This window comes from Lepidochelys kempii, chromosome 1 (assembly GCF_965140285.1).
Source record: "Lepidochelys kempii isolate rLepKem1 chromosome 1, rLepKem1.hap1, whole genome shotgun sequence".
Classification (NCBI taxonomy): domain Eukaryota; kingdom Metazoa; phylum Chordata; order Testudines; family Cheloniidae; genus Lepidochelys; species Lepidochelys kempii.
Genome location: NC_136380.1, coordinates 298,241,727 through 298,263,711, shown reverse-complemented (window position 1 = coordinate 298,263,711; position 21,985 = coordinate 298,241,727). Strand labels below are relative to the sequence as shown.

Sequence of the window (21,985 nt, the reverse complement as noted above, 5' to 3'; positions counted from 1 at the left end):
GAATGAGACAGCCCACTTTCTCCACGGGTTAGGCCACATCAGCACTGGCTCTCGGTCCACTTTCACTGCCAGTTCAAGGCCTTGGGCATGCTCTTCATGGGTGGGGTGTAATAAAGAGAAGGAAAATGTAGGCAGAAAATCGAGAAGAATCTACTAATAGTGAGCTGTATTATACTAAAAGATTATCCTATTTTAAACGGTTAAGTGAATTTCATCCTATTTGAATAACATTACAGAGAGAAGAAATACTATTTTTTGCATACCTTGGTACACTGATAGAGGCACAGGAAACCACCAATGACATGCGCCTACCTTTGATGTAACCACATCTAAAATATTGTTGGTCTGTGACACAGGACAGAGTGACTTTTGAAAGATGGATTCATGCTCCATGCAGTAGCACTCAGCAGCATTGCTCAACCTAGGAGGCAGGAAGAAGGAGAAACTTGCTCAGAGTGAGCAAGCTTCAAGTAAGTCCTGAGTTTGGGACAGTAATAGGACATTACAGAAATGTACTGCGAGGGAATATCTATAGACTCCTAGGTGAACTTTATTCCCTTCTTCCCTGCAAAATGCAGCCACCTGGGGGCTCTTTGTCCACTCACAGGATTTTTTTCAAATGACATCCTTAACACCAAAAATCCCTGTAGCCGGTCAATCTGATACCCAGCTGGCCTAGTGGTCAGGCAGCAGCTCCACAGTTCTCATTAGTCTTGTTCATTCTGGAGGAGGCACTGCCAAATCATATTCAATGCGCCTCAGACCCTTCTGTCCTTTCTACTCCCCCTGGGGTTCTGGCACAGCAAAGGGGAGTAGGAGCAATACAGAGGGACCCAGGCCACCCACTCCACCGGGTCCAAATCAAGGGCTCTAAAGTGGTATTGCAGGGTCCAGACCACTCGTTGGTCCACCCCAAGTTACACTTTTCCCTGGGTCAATTGCTACTGGACCGTGGCTCTTTCATTTGGGGCATGGTCACAGTCATAGTAGTATCAGCTTAGTCTGCCACGGGAACAATATCCCATTCTTTGGGGCCTCTTATGGGTTTCCAACTCCAAGAAGAGAGGAATATGAATCACTGCTTGCAGACTGGCCTTATCAGTGCTGTAGTCACTCTTCCACAGCTCCAGGCTTTAAATCTCACTTCCTGGTACAGCCTATAACTCCTTTTCCCCCTTCCTCTGGGCTACCAGTGCCCTTTTAACTGTCCCTCCACCTGGAGCATGCCCTACAGCTGCTACGGGGTGGGGGTCTTCCTAACCCACTAAGTACTGCCTTATGCCTTGCTCTGGTTTAATGGGGAGTCTGTAAACCCCATCCCACACCCTCCTCCCTCAGCTCCAGAGTCACTGCGTGAACTTGTATTGAGTCTTCCTGCCTCCACCAGTCTTGTGAAAAGAAGCCTGCATTTTTATACTCTGTGCCAGCTTGATGAAACACTGTTTTGTGGTATGGTTGCAGAGACAAATACTAACACATCACTCTGGCATTATGGTCCTTCAGGAACTGTAGCCATCATAAGGGACAGTCACCAGCTGGAATGGGTGGCCCCATAGGTAATAGCATAGGGCATCTATAGACCATTTTACCATTAGGGCCTCCTTCTCAGTCTCCAAGGAAGCAACTTCCTGGGGGAACAACTTCCTGCTGATGTTGAAGACAAGAGGTTCCACTACTACCACTTCCTGTGACAGTACAGCCCCAAGGCTGACATCAGATGCATCCATAAAGTGTGGTATGTAACTATCATTTAAATCAGCTTCTGTACCAGATGACTGGAGGATAGCTAATGTGACACCATTTTTTAAAAAAAGGCTCCAGAGGTGAACCTGGCAATTACAGGCCAGTAAGCCTAACTTCAGTACCAGACAAATTGGTTGAAACTATAGTAAAGAACAGAATTATCAGACTCGTTGATAAAAACAATTTGTTGGGGAAGAGTCAGCATGGCTTTTGTAAAGGGAAATCATGCCTCACCAATCTAGTCAAATTCTTTGAGGGGGTCAGCAAACATGTAGACAAGGGTAATCCAGGGGATATAGTGTACTTAGACCTTCAGAAAGCCTTTGACAAGTAAGCAATCATGGGATAAGAGGGAAGGTCTTCTCATGGATCCGTAACTGGTTAAAAGACAGAAAACAAAGGGTAGGAATAAATTATCAGTTTTCACAGTGGAAAGAGGTAAATAGTGGTGTCCCCCAGAGTTCTGTACTGGGACCAGTGCTATTCAACGTATTCATAAATGATTTGGAAAAAGCAGTAAACAGTGAGGTGGCAAAATTTGCAGATGATACAAAATTATTTGACATAGTTAAGTACAAAGCAGACTGCAAAGAGTTACAAAGGGATCTCGCAAAACTGGGTGAATGGGCCATAAAATGACAGATGAAATTCAATGTTTGTAAATGCAAAGTAATGCACATTGGAAAACAATCCCAACTGTACTTACAAAATGATGGGGTGTAAATTAACTGTTACCTCTCAAGAAAGAGATCTTGGAGTTATCGTGGATAGTTTTCTGAAAATATCTGCTCAGTTTGCAGCAGCAGTCACCAAAAAAAAACCCAGAATGTTTGGAACCAATAGGAAAGGGATAGATAATAAAACAGAAAATATCATAATGCCTCTGTATAAATCCATGGAATACTGTGTGCAATTCTGGTCACCCATCTCAAAAAAGATATAATAGAATTGGAAAAGGTACAGAGAAGGGCAACAAAAGAGTATGGGACAGCTTCCATACAAGAGATTAAAGACTGGGACTTTTCATCTCGGAAAAGAGATGACTTTGTTGTGGAGAAAGTGAATAAGGAAGTGTTATTTACTCCTTTACATAGCACAAGAACCAGGGGTCACCCAATGAAATTAATAGGCGGCAGATTTAAAACAAACAAAAGGAAGTCTTCACACAGTGCACAGTAAACCTGTGGAACTCATTGCCTGGGGATGTTATGAAGGCCAAAACTATAACAGGGCTCAAAAAAGAACTAGATAAGTTTATGAAGGATAGATCCATCAATGGCTATTAGCCAAGATGGTCAGGGAGGCAACCCCATGCTGAGTATCCCTAGCTCCATTTGCCAGAAGCTGGGAGTGGACGATAGGGGATGGATCACTCGATGACTGCCTGTTCTCTTCATTCCCTCAGAAGCATCTGGCATTGGCCACTGTCGGAAGACAGGATACTGGGTTAGATTGGTCTGACCCAGTATGGCCATTCTTATGTTCATTTACAAAATAAAAGGCTTCAAGATGTCAGGGTGAAACAAAATGGGTTCCTGGATCAGTCATTCTTTTAATATCTGGAAGGTTTTGCCAAAGGCTTCAGTTCAATGGGTCTTCCTTGGTGTGGCATCTTTCACCAGTTATGTTAAAGAGTTGGTGATCATGGCAAAGTCGGGGATGAACCACCTATAATATTGTGCTAGCCCCAGGAAGCGGCACACCTGTTTCTTTGTAGAGGGGATAGTGTATTCTGACAAGGCCTTAATCTTTCCCACCAAAAGGCATAACTATTCCCCACCCACAGTATATCCCAGGTAGTTCACTTGTTGGTCAATTGACATTTAGCGGGGTTCACTTTCAGTCCAGCTTCCTGGAACACCTGTAGGACTGGTGTGAGGTGTTTCATGTGGTCGTCCCAGGTTTCACTACAAATGACAATATCATCAATATAAGTGACTGCATACTGTCTGGGTAGTCATAACACTTTTTCAAATAACCGCTGGAATGTAGCAGCAGCCCCATGCAGACCAAAGGGCATGGTTTTAAACTGGAATAAGCCCAGGGGTATATAGAAGGGGCAGCCTTCTCCTGGGATTCAGGGGTGGGGGATCTGCTAGTATCACTTGGTCAAATCAAGGGTGGAAATATATACCTGGTATCCCCAACTTCTCCAGATCTGAGGCATGGGATAGGTATCCAACTTGGATACTGCATTCACTTTTTGAAAGTCAGTGCAGAATTGTGTTGAACCATCTGGCTTGGGCACAAGTAGGATCAGACTTCACCACTTGTGTGACTTTAGGATGACCGATAGCGTCAAGAAGTTCTGCTGTTCTTGCTGCACTGTCTCCCACATTTTCCTGGGTAGTGGTTGCACGGTTTCCCCCACTTTTTGTCTGGGTTCAGTTTCTATATTGTGCAACACCAAGTGAGTCTGACCTGGGTTTGCCAAAAACACAGAAAGGAAACTTGTGTATCTGCTGCTCCCATTTAAGTCATAACCCTTCTCTGATCAGCACTGTATCTGGATTGGGAACTGTTATAGCCTGGGAGCCAAGCTCAGGGTCAGGAGGGAACAGAGAGATGAGGACTCTCTCTTGCTCTTTCAACACTTTCAGCAGGTTAGTGTGATATATCTGAGTATTCTCTCTCTTTCCCGGTTGGTGAACTTCATAATCTACAGTTCTGGCCCAAATCACTACTTCAAAGGGACCTTGCCAATGGCCAACAACTTGGATTTGGAGGTAGGTAACAAAAGCAACACTTGGGCCCTCAGTTGGAATTTGCAGATATAGGCCTCTTTATTATAGGTCCGCTCTTGGTCAAGTTGCGCCTTCAGCATGTTTCCTTTGCAAATTCACCGCAGCCCTGAGCCCCTGCACAGGGCTTAATAGGCAGTAGACCAAATTCTTTGGTAGGTGTAAATGGACTTCATTGAAATTACTACAGATTTACACCAGTGTACATGAGATCAGAATTTGGCCTGTGTGTATTACCTTGGAAATGTCAAGAAAAACAGGGGAGTATGGAGGACTTATGTATCAGGAGGGGAGAAGGATCTTTGAACTGCACTGTTCTTTTTAATTAATGTAATGTAATTAATTAACTAATTAAGCAACCTTTTTACAGGAAAGACTTATGGAAGTGATAACTTCTTTAGAAGAGTACACTCTGAGGACTACAAGAAACAAGCACCAATGTGTACAGTACCACAAGATCTCACACCAATTATTTATTGTATATAGCACGGGTGGCCAACCTGTGGCTCCGAAGCCACATGCAGCTCTTCAGAAGTTAATATACGTCTCTTTGTATAGGCACCGACTCTGGGGTTGGAGCTATGGGCACCAACTTTCCAATGTGCTGGGGGGTGCTCACTGCTCAACCCCTGGCTCTGCCACAGGCCCTGCCCTCACTCGACCCCTTCCTGCCCCTCCCCTGAGCCTACCGTGCCCTCGCTCCTCCCCCGTCCTCCCAAAGCCTCCTGCACGCCATGAAACAGCTGATGGGGAGGGAGGGGAAGGCACCAGTGGGCGGGAGGCACTGGGAGCCTGGGCGGGAGAGGGGGAGAGCTGATGGGGGGCTGCTGCCATATAACTGTGGCTCTTTGGCAATGTACATTGATAAATTCTGGCTCCTTCTCAGGCTCAGTTTGGCCACCCCTGGTATTTAGGATCAGATCTTCCCCTCCCAGTATAAAACCCATGGCAGGGTGCTCTGGAGGAGGAAGTCTCCATGAGAATCTCTTTACAGAGCTCCTGTCCCCATATCATCCCAGAGGGGAGAGAAGGAAAAGTTTAATTAAGGTGAGGCACCCAGGAATGATGTTAATAGATCACTCTTTATTTCTTGGCCCCAGTCACCCGATCTGAGTCGGGACTTTGAAAGTTTCCCGATCCCCCACATAGCAGGTGTCAATAACCATGGATATTGTTATGCTTTCCCTTTTCCTTTTTTAAATTAAATCAAAATAAAATATAATATCAAGCAAAAACAACCACACACTAATATAGCCAATGAATAACACACACAATGGAGAGATCTATGATGATGGTCAAGACAGACAATTGGAAGCTCTTTAATAAATGAGAGGATGATTCTGCTTTTCTAGATGCCTCACCACTACTGCTGTGTTTTCTATAAAAATCTGTAATAAACTCACCTTTTATCTTCCTTATATCCTTTCCCACTGGTTGTACTTTTATTGTTGATAAGTGTAATATTTCAATTGACTGTTTTATAGAACCTGTTTATTATGGTTTTTTTTCAAAATGAAAGAAAGAGAGCAAGGGGGATTTTTAATTAATATGGAGTGCACCCTCAGGCTCTGCCTGTAGGTACAGTACACTGTATACAGTGAGCCCATGGCATTGACAGGTGGTCTGGAGCTGTGAGAAGGAGAAACCTCTCAACGGGCCTGTCAGTCATATTAGATCAGGTTTGAGTCACTCTGTTAGATGATGGTTCAAAGAGAAGCAGTTAGTAAAGTCTAGATGACCCAGTAGAATGCATTTTTAAGACCATTTTCACATTGCAAGAAGTGTCCAGAAAATAGTAAATAATAATAATACTGACCTCTACAGATTTTCACTCTTGGAACTCTCAAGTTGAACACTGCGAGCTGGCTCCTTCAGTATGGTGTAGTGGCTTTGCACTATCTTGCTCGTGTTTTTTTGCCTACAAAACCTGCGCAAAAGGCCCCTGGAGGATGCAAGTTTAACCCTGCAATGGCATACAGCTGACAGGGGCTCATATGTAACTCCTCTTTCTTGTTGCTGGTGAGCAGGAAAAGGGGATGTGGTTACTGAAAAGGAGGAGTGATGAAGACACACGTACACAACACTGATCTTGAATTAGCCCTGGTCTACACTAGGACTTTAGGTCGAATTTAGCAGCGTTAAATCGATTTAAACCTGCACCCGTCCACACAGTGAAGCCCTTTATTTCGACTTAAAGGGCTCTTAAAATCGATTTCCTTACTCCACCCCTGACAAGTGGATTAGCGCTTAAATCGACGTTCCCAGCTCGAATTTGGGGTACTGTGGACACAATTCGATGTTATTGGCCTCCGGGAGCTATCCCAGAGTGCTCCATTCTGACCGCTCTGGACAGCACTCTCAACTCAGATGCACTGGCCAGGTAGACAGGAAAAGAACCGCGAACTTTTGAATCTCATTTCCTGTTTGGCCAGCGTGGCAAGCTGCAGGTGACCATGCAGAGCTCATCAGCACAGGTGACCATGATGGAGTCCCAGAATCGCAAAAGAGCTCCAGCATGGACCGAACGGGAGGTACGGGATCTGATCGCTGTTTGGGGAGAGGAATCCGTGCTATCAGAACTCTGTTCCAGTTTTCGAAATGCCAAAACCTTTGTGAAAATCTCCCAGGGCATGAAGGACAGAGGCCATAACAGGGACCCGAAGCAGTGCCGCGTGAAACTGAAGGAGCTGAGGCAAGCCTACCAGAAAACCAGAGAGGCGAACAGCCGCTCTGGGTCAGAGCCCCAAACATGCCGCTTCTATGATGAGCTGCATGCCATTTTAGGGGGTTCAGCCACCACTACCCCAGCCGTGTTGTTTGACTCCTTCAATGGAGATGGAGGCAATACGGAAGCAGGTTTTGGGGACGAAGAAGATGAGGAGGAGGAGGAGGTTGTAGATAGCTCACAGCAAGCAAGCGGAGAAACCGGTTTTCCCGACAGCCAGGAACTGTTTCTCACCCTAGACCTGGAGCCAGTACCCCCCGAACCCACCCAAGGCTGCCTCCTGGACCCAGCAGGCAGAGAAGGGACCTCTGGTGAGTGTACCTTTTAAAATGCTATACATGGTTTAAAAGCAAGCATGTGAAAGGATTACTTTGCCCTGGCATTTGCGGTTCTCCTAGATGTAGTCCTAAAGCCTTTGCAAAAGGTTTCTGGGGAGGGCAGCCTTATTTCGTCCTTCATGGTAGGACACTTTTATCACTCCAGGCCAGTAACACATACTTGGGAATCACTGTAGAACAAAGCATTGCAGTGTATGTTTGCTGGCATTCAACCAAAATCCGTTCTTTCTCTCTCTGTGTTATCCTCAGGAGAGTGAGATATAATTCATGGTCACCTGGTTGAAATAGGGTGCTTTTCTTCAGGGACACATTCCTGCTGTGCTGTTTGCCTGTGGCTGAACAGAAATGTTCCCCGCTGTTAGCCACGGGGAGGGGGGAGGGTTGAGGGGGTAGTCACGCGGTGGGAGGAGGCAAAATGCGACCTTGTAACGAAAGCACATGTGCTATGTATGTAATGTTAACAGCAAGGTTTACCCTGAAAGAGTGTAGCGACTGTTTTATAAAATGTGTCTTTTTAAATACCGCTGTCCCTTTTTTTTTCTCCACCAGCTGGATGTGTTTCAATGATCACAGGATCTTCTCCTTCCCAGAGGCTAGTGAAGCTTAGAAAGAAAAAAAAACGCACTCGAGATGAAATGTTCTCCGAGCTAATGCTGTCCTCCCACACTGACAGAGCACAGACGAATGCGTGGAGGCAAATAATGTCAGAGTGCAGGAAAGCACAAAATGACCGGGAGGAGAGGTGGAGGGCTGAAGAGAGTAAGTGGAGGGCAGAAGACAGGGCTGAAGCTCAAATGTGGCGGCAGCGTGATGAGAGAAGGCAGGATTCAATGCTGAGGCTGCTGCAGGACCAAACCAGAATGCTCCAGTGTATGGTTGAGCTGCAGCAAAGGCAGCTGGAGCACAGACTGCCACTGCTGCCCCTCTGTAACCAACCGCCCTCCTCCCCAAGTTCCATAGCCTCCACACCCAGACGCCCAAGAACGCGGTGGGGGTGCCTCCGGCCAACCAGCGACTCCACAACAGAGGATTGCCCAAAAAAAAGAAGGCTGTAATTCAATAAATTTTAAAGTAGTAAACTTTTAAAGTGCTGTGCTTAAAGTGCTGTGTGGCATTTTCCTTCCCTCCTCCACCACCCCTCCTGGGATACCTTGGTAGTCATCCCCCTATTTGTGTGATGAATGAATAACGAATGCATGACTGTGAAGCAGCAATGACTTTATTGCCTCTGCAAGCGGTGATTAAAGGGAGGAGGGGAGGGTGGTTAGCTTACAGGGAAGTAGAGTGAACCAAGGGGCGGGGGGTTTCATCAAGGAGAAACAAACAGAACTTTCACACTGTAGCCTGGCCAGTCATGAAACTGGTTTTCAAAGCTTCTCTGATGCGTACCGCGCCCTCCTGAGCTCTTCTAACCGCCCTGGTGTCTGGCTGCGCGTAACCAGCAGCCAGGCGATTTTGCCTCAATCTCCCACCCCGCCATAAACGTCTCCCCCTTACTCTCACAGATATTGTGGAGCACACAGCAAGCAGTAATAACAGTGGGAATATTGGTTTCGCTGAGGTCTAAGCGAGTCAGTAAACTGCGCCAGCGCGCCTTTAAACGTCCAAATGCACATTCTACCACCATTCTGCACTTGCTCAGGCTGTAGTTGAACAGCTCCTGACTACTGTCCAGGCTGCCTGTGTACGGCTTCATGAGCCATGGCATTAAGGGGTAGGCTGGGTCCCCAAGGATACATATAGGCATTTCAACATCCCCAACAGTTATTTTCTGGTCTGGGAAGAAAGTCCCTTCCTGCAGCTTTTGAAACAGACCAGAGTTCCTGAAGATGCGAGCGTCATGCACCTTTCCCGGCCATCCCACGTTGATGTTGGTGAAACGTCCCTTGTGATCCACCAGAGCTTGCAGCACTATCGAAAAGTACCCCTTGCGGTTTATGTACTCGCCGGCTTGGTGCTCCGGTGCCAAGATAGGGATATGGGTTCCGTCTATAGCCCCACCACAGTTAGGGAATCCCATTGCAGCAAAGCCATCCACTATGACCTGCACATTTCCCAGGGTCACTACCCTTGATATCAGCAGATCTTTGATTGCGTGAGCTACTTGCATCACAGCAGCCCCCACAGTAGATTTGCCCACTCCAAATTGATTCCCGACTGACCGGTAGCTGTCTGGCGTTGCAAGCTTCCACAGGGCTATCGCCACTCGCTTCTCAACTGTGAGGGCTGCTCTCATCCTGGTATTCATGCGCTTCAGGGCAGGGGAAAGCAAGTCACAAAGTTCCATGAAAGTGCCCTTACGCATGCGAAAGTTTCGCAGCCACTGGGAATCGTCCCAGACCTGCAACACTATGCGGTCCCACCAGTCTGTGCTTGTTTCCCGAGCCCAGAATCGGCGTTCCACAGCATGAACCTGCCCCATTAGCACCATGATGCATGCATTGGCAGGGCCCATGCTTTCAGAGAAATCTGTGTCCATGTCCTGATCACTCACGGGACCGCGCTGACGTCGCCTCCTCGCCCGGTATCGCGTTGCCATGTTCTGGTGCTGCATATACTGCTGGATAATGCGTGTGGTGGTTGATGTGCTCCTAATTGCCAAAATGAGCTCAGCGGCCTCCATGCTTGCCTTGGTATGGCGTCCGCACAGAAAGAAGGCGCGGAACGATTGTCTGCCGTTGCTCTGACGGAGGGAGGGGCGACTGACGACACAGCTTACAGGGTTGGCTTCAGGGAGCTAAAATCAACAAAGGGTGTGCCTGTACATCAAGGAGTATTTCAGGCAGGACTGCACGGAGGGTTCCAATAAGAAATGGTGCACCAAAGTTATCGTTGTTATTGGAACAAGGAGGTTAGCCTGGCCTCTGATTGATACATGGCTAGATTAACCTCGCTGTGCCTTCTCTGTGACTGACTGCAGTGTGATCTAGACAGGGGAGGAGGAAAATGAGTCCAAAACAAATCTGGTCTATGTCTTGTTCTGACCCACTCCATCGATCCTTTACATCTTTGGCTGGCAGCAGACAAAAAAGGCGCGAAATGATTGTCTGCCCTTGCTTTCACGGGGGGAGGGAGGGTGGGAACGGGGTCCTGACGATATGTACCCAGAACCACCCGCGACAATGTTTTAGCCCCATCAGGCATTGGGATATCAACCCAGAATTCCAATGGGCAGCGGAGACTGCGGGAACTGTGGGATAGCTACCCACAGTGCAACGCTCCAGAAGTCGACGCTTGCCTCGGTACTGTGGAAGCGCTCCGCCGAGTTAATGCACTTAATGCACTTAGAGCATTTTCTGTGGGGACACACACACTCGAATATATAAAACCGATTTCAAAAAAACCGACTTCTATAAATTCGACCTAATTTCGTAGTGTAGACATACCCTTAGAGTTTTAACCTTTTGCAGCTTCTACAGATTGGTGTAAATTAGAACAACCATCAGAATGCTCTAATGTTGTAGGGGAGGGGGATATAAGCATGAAAGGGGGTCAATTTATGAATTTGTCAGGGTGCTGAAATCTGACAACCTAGGTTTGTCAATATATAATAGAATCCGGTAGGATAACCCTGTTTTATTGAGCCCAAGAGGTGTTAGCTTACTAGTTTTAACTCTGGTTTCTTTTCTGGTCAACTTTTAACTTGAATAGTATTTTTCAAGTCAGAACTCCTGCTTATTCTTAACCAACCAACAATTTATTAATTCACCCAGAACCACATTAATATACAATCAACAGTTCACCACTCAAATGTAGACACAACCAATTGTGTGTACCACACACACAATACAGTCTTGCTAGCAATCATCATAGACTAGAGCTGAGGCTCAGCGGTTGTATCCAGGAATAATGCAAATTACCAAGATTTCTTATTACATTTACTTATGATAATAAATTCTCAATTCCTAACACATTTATCACATTTCCAAGGATCCACTAATCTTGAAGGCATCTTTTAAGAGTGTGGTACTCCTCTTTGACTAGATTGGTGCAGAAGAGAACGGTTTAGAATATTAAAAGTAGGGCTGTCAATCGCAGTTAACACACGCAATTAACTCAAAACATGAATCATGATTAAAAAAATTAATCGTGATTAATCATAGTTTTAATAGCACTGTTAAACAATAAAATACCAATTGACATTTATTAAATATTTTTGGATTTTTTTCTACATTTTCAAATATATTGATTTCAATTACAACACAATACAACATGTACAGTGCTCACTTTATATTATTTTTTATTACAAATATTTGCACTGGAAAAATGATAAAAGAAATAGTATTTTTCAATTCACCTTATACAAGTACTGTAGTGCAATCTCTTTATTGTGAAAGTGCACTTTACAAATGTAGATTTTTTTTTTACTTAACTGCACTCAAAAACAAAACAATGTAAAACTTTAAATCCTACAAGTCCATTCAGTCCTACTTGTTCAGCCAATTACTAAGACAAACAAGTTTGTTTACATTTACAGGAGATAATGCTGCCCACTTCTTATTTACAATGTCACCTGAAAATGAAAACAGGCATTCGCATTGCACTTTTGTAGCCAGCGTTGCAATGTATTTATGTGCCAGATACACTAAACATTTGCATGCCCCTTCATGCTTGGCCACCATTCTAGACGACATGTTTCCATGCTGATGACACTTGTTAAAAAAAAATGTGTTAATTACATTTGTGACTGAACTCCTTGGGGGAGAATAGTATGTCTCCTGCTCTGTTTTACCGCATTCTAGCATATATTTCATGTTATAGCAGTCTCAGATGATGACCCAGCAGGTTATTCAATTAAGAACACTTTCGCTGCAGATTTGACAAAATGCAAAGAAGGTACCAATGTGAGATTTCTAAAGATATCTACAGGACTTGAACCAAGGTTTAAGAATCTGAAGTTCCTTCCAAAATCTGATCAGGATGAGGTGTGGACCATGCTTTTAGAAGTCTCAAAAGAGCAACACTCTGATGCAGAAACTACAGAATCTGAACCACCAAAAAAGGAAATCAACCTTCTGCTGGTGGCATCTGTCTCAGATAATGAAAATGAACATGCATCGGTCTGCACTGCTTTGGATTGTTATCGAGCAGAACCCATCAACAGCGTGGCCGTATGTCCTTTGGAATGGTGGTTGGAGCATGAAGGGACATATGAATCGTTAGTGCATCTGGCACAAAAATATCTTGCAACGCCGGCTACAACAGTGACATGAGAATGCCTGGTCTTACTTTCAGGTCACACTGGAAACAAGAAGCGGGCAGCATTATCTCCTGCTAATGTAAACAAAGTTGTTTTCAAGTGATTGGCTGAACAAGAAGTAGGACTGAGTGGGCTTGTAGACTCCAAAGTTTTACATTGTTTTATTTTTGAATGCAGTTATTTTTTGTACATAATTCTACAGTTGTAAGTTTAACTTTCACAATAAAGAGATTGTATTACAGTACTTGTATGAGGTGAATTGAAAAATACTAATTATTTTGTTTTTTACATTGCAAATACTTGTAATAAAAAATAAAGATAAAGTGAGCACTGTACACGTTATAGTCTGTGGAAAGGTATTAGAGCAGTGGTGAGCAACCTGCGGCCCACGACCACACGTGGTCCGTCAGGGCAATTCACTGGCGGCCGTGAGATAGTTTGTTTATATTGACCATCCACAGGCACGGCCGCCCGCCCACAGCTCCCAGTGGCCACGGTTCGCCGTTCCCGGCCTCTGGGAGCTGCAAGAAGCGGCACGGGCCACAGTGATGTGCTGGCCGCTGCTTCCCGCAGCTCCCATTGGCCAGGAATGGTGAACCGTGGCCAATGGGAGCTGCGGGTAGCTGTGCCTGTGTACAGTCAATGTAAACAAACTGCCGCAGGCAGATTACCCTCATGGGCTGCGCCTGCGTGCCGCAGGTTGCCCACAACTGTGTTAGAGTGTCACAGCTAAATAAAAGGTGGAACAGATTGTTTATAACATGTTGTAAGAGAGCATTCAAGGTGATGTGGGCAGTTGACACCTCTGCAATCATAGGACGAAGGAGGATTAGTGGGTTATAGATTGTAGTAATGAGATATAGATTCAATGTCTTTATTCAGTCCATGATTTTTAGTGTTTAATAAAGTTACGAATTTAAGCTTCCAGACTCATCTTTTGAAAAAGTGTTGTGCAGGTTTCCTTTTGGCCATATATGGAGCGACCATTTTGTGAAAAGCATTCACCCACAGGTGATAGCGTCTTTTGTCATTTTTCTGTGTGAGTTCGTTAGAGAGAGTAGTGATTGTCTCATTTCACCCACATAGTTGTTATTGGGGCATTTAATGCACCAGATGAGGTACATCATATATATTGTGATAGGCAAGTGTAGGACTCATGAATCTTGAAAGGTGAGTTGTGGAGGTACTGATATTGTAACAGCAGATATATGTCTGCAAGTTTTCATCTGTTGTTCTGGCAGGGTGTGGTGCTGCTTTGAGTTGGTGGGTCCTGGTCTGTGTGGACCTTGTTTCTGATGATGAGCTTGGAGAGTTTGGGGGTTGTTTGAAGTCCAAAAGAGAGGGTTTAGGAAAGATATCTTTCAGGATCTGTTCCACATCTAGTATGGGTTGTAGTTGTTTAATGATACCCTATATGGGCTCCAGTTTGGGGTGCACAGTTCCTCGCTTTTTAAATATATGCTGCTATTATTATAATACCCTAGTAAAAAGATTCCAAATAAATGCAGTGATTATTTCTCTATTGTAATACATTTAAAGAAAAAAATCATATAAATGGATTTATTTGTTGACAAAAGCTATATCTCAGATCAATAGGCAGCAGCCCTTTAGCCAAGCCTGTGACATCAATGTACAGTAAATGAGCAAGAGTCTCAACTGGTGTGAAACCAGCATACCGCCACTAAAGTTAGTTGTCCTGCACAGATTAAAACCATCTGAGAATCTGGCCCTATGAGACTGGGAGTAGAAGATCACAAATTATGTAGTGGATGTATTAAAAATGCAGCTTTCAGTGGCAGAAAATGATTGATTGACTTTGTATTCATTTGCTAACCTCAGGAGGTCAAATATAACAGAGGATATAGAGTTTAGAAGTTTAAAATGGGTGCATATTCTAACAGCTATTTTCTGTCTGGATTTAAGTCTTAAGAATTTGCCTGGGATACTAGCCAGAACAGCTTTGCAACAGCACCAAACAGATAGAATTAAAGCATGAATCATTATCTCTCTGGTCTGCCAAACTGGGATTTATTCAAATAGTATTTTTAAGATAGAACACAGTTGATAATTTGATGGTATGCCTGTGTCTGAAAGCTAACAATCCCTTAATTTCAAATGGTGTTATGGGAAAGTCATAAATTCATGGTCAGATACACACTAGGGTTTCAAAGATGAGATTTGATTGAAGGGGTTCAAAATCATAATACTTTCTGTTGTTTAAGTTTATGTACTGGCTGAACATTTGCCAAGATAAAATATTATTCTGACAGATTTGAATGCAGAAGTGTATAAAAAGGGATATCGTATCATTTTCTTACAAGGCAGGGTAAATATGCAATTCCAGAAATCCAAGCAGAGAGGCCATATCTAAAATTGCAGCCATAATAAATGATTCAAACAGCATTTGGAATTCTTGCGGTTTGAAGCCTGTTTTGCAGATATGATGAAAACAACTGAAAGACTAGTCCTGAAAGCCCAGTACAGGGTTGTAAGGTATTATTTTCATTACTACTCGGATTATTGATAGACTAATCTTCAAAAGCAAGTCTACTTAATCTATAATCTTTGAAGCTATAGAATCCTTTGTATACCACAGTAACTATCATTCTTCCAGTGTTAATTTTAGATGCTGTAGCGATCAAAGGATGAAAAAGCTTCAAAGAGTAACAAGACATAATTTGAAGTACAATTTACCATGCTGGTAAGGAACCAATCAATGGGAATTTTTATTTGACTGGACTGGGACAAGCCATGGACAAATAGTCTCCAATCATCAGATTACCTTCATATGTACGGCTAATTCCAGATCTGAATATATGGTTCTGTAAACTAAACAGCCTGTAATTGGCAGTAAATTGCCAGCTTTCATCAACACGAAGGAAAAAGGCTAATGCTCCTCAAACAGAATAGAAGTTTTCTCTCTAAGACTAGCCTTGCAACAGATTTATATCACTGTAGGAGAGGTGAAAATATTTTGTTGTCCATTGATAAAAGTATAGAAGACTTCAGAAACAAACCAGACAATGCTCCTTATAAATTAATACAGTTCTAAACTGAGACTCCAAATGCCAGGGTTAAAATACATCAGACTTAAATGTTTGAATATTTGTTCCCTTTTTGGTCTCTTGAATACTCTATTGTCCATCTAACATTGGACATTCAGTTAATCATTGGCAGATTTGATCCACTATGTGAAAAAAGTGATATGGGGTTTTTAAGACAGCTAGCAGTGCTAACTTAGATTGGATGCAAGTCGTCCTTTCAAAAGATGCTGGGACTTTGAGACTGGGGATCTATGTCTGAGATGAAGGTTATCAAGCTTTGGTGCCAAAAGTGAGGTGTCTAAATCTATATATAGGCACATACATAACTGTCCTGATTTTCAAATAACTTTGCACTTTTATATCATCCCCATATATGTAAAATACATATATTCCCAGACCCCAAAAAAATGTGTGTTAAGGTTGATAGTAGGTTTCTGTAATTTAAGGGTAAAAAACATTAGAATGATGTAATTATCCACAAAACAAGCATTATAAACCCAAGACATTCAGAGTTAAAGTTAAACTTAAAAAAATACAAACATGTTAAAGTTTGGAAATGCACAGTGAAGGCACAAAGACAACCTTAACCCTATAATAATGCCATGAGGAAAATGAAAAAAAGAGAGAAAACTATGCATAAAAAACAGTTTAATGTAATCTGGAACCACAAACTCTTAGATGCATTAAACATAATTGTATAGTTATTTCATGGTGTTGTTACTGAGCACAATTAAGATTGTTTGAGTGCCTCAATTTTACATTTCCGTACTTTAGCATGTTTAGGTTTAATTTAATTTTAACTTGAACTCTGAATGTTTGGGGTTTGTAATGCTTATTTGGGGGATAATTCATCATTCATGCTTAATTTAATTACTGAAACGTGCTCTCAATCTTAATTCCAATTTAACACAGATTTTTGTCTGAGAATTTCTTTTATTTTAAAAAAGTATTTAAAATGTTATATGTGAATATTGCACAAGAAACCCAAAGAGAATGCCATCATGATATTGCTCATGAGTTGAAGATATGTAGTATCATCCTTAGATGGTATTTTTTTACATTTTAACTTTTCAGGATAGATTCACCAGTACGCTCTGGCTGCTTTGTGCCACTCCAGAACAGTGGAAAGCAGTCAGAGCACACTGGCTAGTGAGATCAGGTTTATAGCCACTTTGCATCACTGGAGAAGCACAAAGCAGCTATAGAGAACTCATGAATCTGACCCTTAATTTAGTCGCATGCAGCCCTGGAATTTTTTGAGAGCAGACACATATGGGACCAATCCAGTGATAACTATGGGCCAAGTAATCTGTCAATGAGAATCATTAACATATGTACAGTCCCCTCATGCCACTGACTCATTTTTTCCAATAAAACTAAAGCATGCAAATTAACTGGAGAGGAAGCATGATGGTTAGTTAAGTTACATCTTGTGTCACAATGGCACTTAAGAATTACCTGAACTATTGACCTGGCTCTGTTTATTACCTATAAATCATAACAATTTTACAAAATAATCATGAATAACCTAACTCAATTACTACCTAATTTCTTCATATGTAGTGTACACACAAGATTTCAAGAGTTTTAACTCTATGGAAAGTTTGAAAGGTCAGTGTTTTTCCATTATTGAGATCATTCAGAACAAAAAAGGTCTGAGAAGTGATAAATTTCTAGTTGGACCCATTTAAAATTTAAATTTAGCTCATAAACTTACTAAAAGATTTAATTGTAAATTGTCACAAATAAATTCTGTACTCAGAGTATGTGCTGTATCCTTCATCCATAACAAAGAGGTTGAATCCTTGCTTTAAGTGTAAAATTCAGATCAGTCTGTGACTGACACCTGTGACTGACTCGGCTACAACTACACTGCATACATCTATAGTGATACACACACCACATACAGCTGAGTACTATAAGCACTTGTTACTTACGATACACCCAATCTGTAAATATGGTACAATAAGCACATGAAATGAGAGCATTATCTATATTCCCAGTTTTAGAACAGATTGGAGTACTAAGCATGGTCAAGACGATGTCTCACAGCACACAGCCATTTCAATTAAAAAGCCTCAAGGAGGATCTTGGAAGAACTATTTCTGGTCAGTCCAATCAGTGTCTTGGATATGCTGATAAATGGCCCACCCACACAAAAACCCCAAATTCAGAAGTAACCTTGAAATTTCTTTTCCACTGTTATCAGAGATTGGCAGGGCTACAAATCTAATGTTTCTTATATAAAGAGCAAAGGAACAGCAAGGACACCTTATGATAACATGAACATGCTTCAACAGTACCAGTACAATGGGAAAGCCAGGGAGTTAAAAGAAGGAGACTATCAGTTCCATAGGTAGGCTGGTTGCAATTCTCCCTTATTGTTTGCTGTTTGATTTTATTTTTAATTGGCAAGGAAAGGAGGTCATGTTCTGATGTCAGGAACCTTCCAAAAGTCAAGAGCTGCTGTATATAAAGTAGCTTAGCGTAGTCTGTCTTGGAAGATCTACAAAGTGCCAAAGAACATAGTGACACTCAGCAAATACATTTAAGTAGCAATGAAACAATGTAGGCAAGGCAACAATGCACACATAGCTGTATTTGTCCCTATACATTTTTTTTTTTTTTGAAATACCGGTAAGTGTTGCAAAGGAAATTAACCAATTTGTGCAGGAAAATGTGAGTGCTCCCAAATTTTTGTGTATGAACTCCGGCCTCTCCTCTCTGAAATGCTGTGCTTGATTCTGATCTCACAATGATATAAATCAATTAATTTCAATGAAGGCAGTTTAGTTACCTTATTGCAAAATGGGTGCAAATGATCTGATAAGATGACCATGGGCCTTTATGTTTCTCGGAGAAAATTGCAACAGAAATCTTAGTGCCATGGTGAGTACATCCTATAAGTCCTCTTACGGAGATAGAAAAAAACAGTTGTAAAAGAGATCAGATTGTAAAACTATTTGAAGGAAATGCCTCCCAGCTGTGCTAGTGTCACTATGCGGGGGAAGTAATCCTAAATTTGGAGTAGCCAGACACGGGAAGATCACCCCAACATGAGGAAATTCTCTGGTAACCCTCACCCCCAAAGGCTGGAACACGGAGTGCTGCCAGGAGGAAATAAGCGTGGCTAGGTTTTCATGTACACCAGTAATTCCCAGATGCCTTGGACCAGTGGTTCTCAAAGCCAGTCTGCTGCTTGTTCAGGGAAAGCCCCTGGTGGGCCGGGCTGGTTTATTTACCTGCCGCATCCTCAGGTTCGGCCAATTGCGGCTCTCACTGGCCGCAGTTCGCCGTTCCAGGCCAATGGGGGCTGCGGGAAGGGCGGCCAGCACATCCCTCAGCCTGCGCCGCTTTCTGCAGCCCCCATTGGCCTGGAGTGGCGAACCGTGGCCAGTGGGAGGTGTGATCGGCAGAACCTTCGGACACAGCAGGTAAAAAAACCGGCCCGGCCCGCTGGGGCTTTCCCTGAACAAGCAGCGGACCGGCTTTGAGAACCACTGTCTTAGACCCTTGTGACCCTTAGCATATGGAGTAAATTAGAGCGGCTTTCATAACCTTCAATCCACAGGAGCTTCAGCAGCTTACACTAGAAGTGAATATGCCCCCAGACCTAATTCCTTCTGCATTTCAACCTGCTTCCAGACTGTGTTCACAATACTGTAGTCTAACTTCTATTTTGAGTACAATTTTTGGCCAAATTCTGCTGGTAGTTTCATCACTATAAATCCAGAGTAACTGTATTGAGGTCAATGGAGCTACTCTGTATTTGCAGAGGTTAAAGTGAATGCAGACTTTAGCACTTAAATTTTTTTGTTGTTGGTTTGTTGGTTCCCCCGCCCCCTTTCCTTGCTTGGGTAATAAAGGGGACAGATGGAATCCCAGCTTTTCTGAGAGCTACTGCAAAGAAGAAACCATCTGTGGGAGTGCAAAAATAAGTTAGAGGACAATTTGTAATTTATTGCTGCACTGTTGAATCTAGAGTAATTTTGTCAATTGGTAGAGGCTGAAGAGACTGGGAAGGATGCTGTGCTAATACCGGAAGATCTCTAGAAAGCAATTCAAATATCAAATTGATTAGTTCCCACAAAAACTCGCGGGTGTATGAATAATAGAAAAATTGTTATTTTTGTCTGTAATATTAAACCAGGTATGGATTAAGTTGCATTAAAAATAAATACATTTGCAACTTTCCTGGTTAGAAACCTGTGTTAATGGATGGAAATACAACATTAAGAATTATTTATTACCGTAGAAAGCATTCTGATGCAATTTTAGCATTTTGTGGTCTTTTCTAATGGGTTAGTGTTAACAGTAGAGCCTATTTGGGGTTGCAAAAAATAGCCACAGTATTAATAGGTGCCAGCTGTGAAGATAAACCACTGACAGCTTCTTAAAAATACCACTATTCTTTCACACTGATTTTATGTAAAGCTAACGAGAAAAACAACAGTACTTCAGTCTGCTTTTCTGCAGTACATAACTGATGAAGTAGGAGGTTTAGTAGTATAAAGTATTTTCCATCATAGACATTCTATGACAGCAGTAATAATCAGTAATAACACAATCAGTTATGTTTGTGGGGGAAGTGATAAATTGTACAGTGTCCTATGTGGATTCTGTAACCTCATTCGAGAAATTTTATTTCTTGTGTTTTATTTCCAGGTACTTTCACTCAGGCAAATTCTTTGGGATGGGTTTTTTTCAGAAGAGCTCAAAGAGACTAAGAAAGAGCTGATAGCTCCATTATGTACATAACAAATCTATTATATAAAAATATAACTTGACCATCCAGAAGGAAGTTGGATGTGAAGCCCTGCTAGGCTACCAGAAGTTGAAAGTTGAGGTGTATATATCATTTTAAAAGTAATTTCTGCTGGATTGTCAAAAAAGTCATGAGTCTAACCTATGATCAAGAATTATTAAAAATCTTCACACAGGTAATATGGCAGTGGTGGATTAGCCACTGGGCCCATGCCCAAGGGCCCCAGCCAACTGGAGGGCCCTGACAAAATGGCCGCCCCGACCCGCTCTGCCCGCCCAGTGCTCCTGCCAGGAAGTGGGCTTTGGGCTTGCCCCGCTCTGCCTGCATGCTTGGTGCACCTGCTGGGGAGCGGGATCAGAATGTGGGGGCTTGCCCCGCTCCCCAACAGGAGTACCAGGTGGGAAGAGTGGGGCAAGCCCCCGGACCCCAACCCCATTTCCCCAGCAGGAATGCCAAAGGGGGAGGGGGGGTTGGGGGAGGGGGACTGGAGGCAGAAGGGGTGGGGAAGGATCCCTACTCTGGTCCAGGGCTCCACAAAAACCATAATCTGCCTCTGTATACAGGTAAACATGATTTTTCTAGATTATTATTTTTTCCACACCACACATGTAAATGGTGTTGTATGGACATATGACATGATCCCTGCCACAGGAAGATTATATTCTAAGGCCCTAATGTTGCAAGGAACTCTGTATGGGTACAGAGGTCTCCTTCCTTGAAGCTCCTTGCAAGATAGGGGCCTACATTAAATAAAACTGAAAAATGGGAGAGATAACAAAGGTGATGGGGTATGAAAAGGAAGACCATTTGACAATACTGTATTGATTTATCGGAATAAAGCATGTCTCCAAAATGTAATTTATTTACATGAAGTATTACTCATTCCTCTGGTGGATAGCTTCACTATTTTATTACTATAAAGGGAGCTGAGAGCAAACCCTGTATTTAGGTTACCTAATATTTTCTATTATAAAGGATCTTTTCTTTGAGAAGCTCTCACACCTCCATTGCTTGCAGCAGGCCTTTGGTATGCATCAGGGGGAATGCCCTCAGGCTAGGAAATTGCCTTTTCTTCCTTACTTGAAGTTCTGTTCAGCTTTCGCAGAAACAAGCTGTAAAAAATTGCCATCTCCCTTCTCTCACCTGTGTTCCTCAATTACATTTAGCTTTTACCTTACTACTTTAAAATAAACTAGAAACTTAGATACAAAGAAACTAAATTGAAAAAAAAAGTTATTTTAGCTTGTAGAATCAAACACTCAAAATTGCCAGGAGGAAATGCCAGTATTATACAAAAGAAAACCGGCTTGAGCCCTTCCTCCAGTAATCTGGGAAAACTAAACACTACCTCTGGGCGCCCCTAAGAGGCAATGCTGCCCCACTCACAAGCACTGAAACTACGACAAAACCTTTTATTAAGCGGGAAAAG

At 42.9% G+C, this 21,985-nt stretch overlaps 1 long non-coding RNA gene across 1 annotated transcript; it reads left to right on the top strand.

The window, feature by feature from the left end:
• Window positions 1–917: 917 nt before the first annotated feature.
• LOC140905203 (uncharacterized) lies at window positions 918–5,212 on the top strand. The gene is made up of 3 exons (XR_012156790.2): window positions 918–1,735; window positions 4,409–4,469; window positions 4,855–5,212. It is a non-coding gene; the product is annotated as an uncharacterized LOC140905203 (long non-coding RNA).
• The last annotated feature ends 16,773 nt before the right edge of the window (window positions 5,213–21,985 follow it).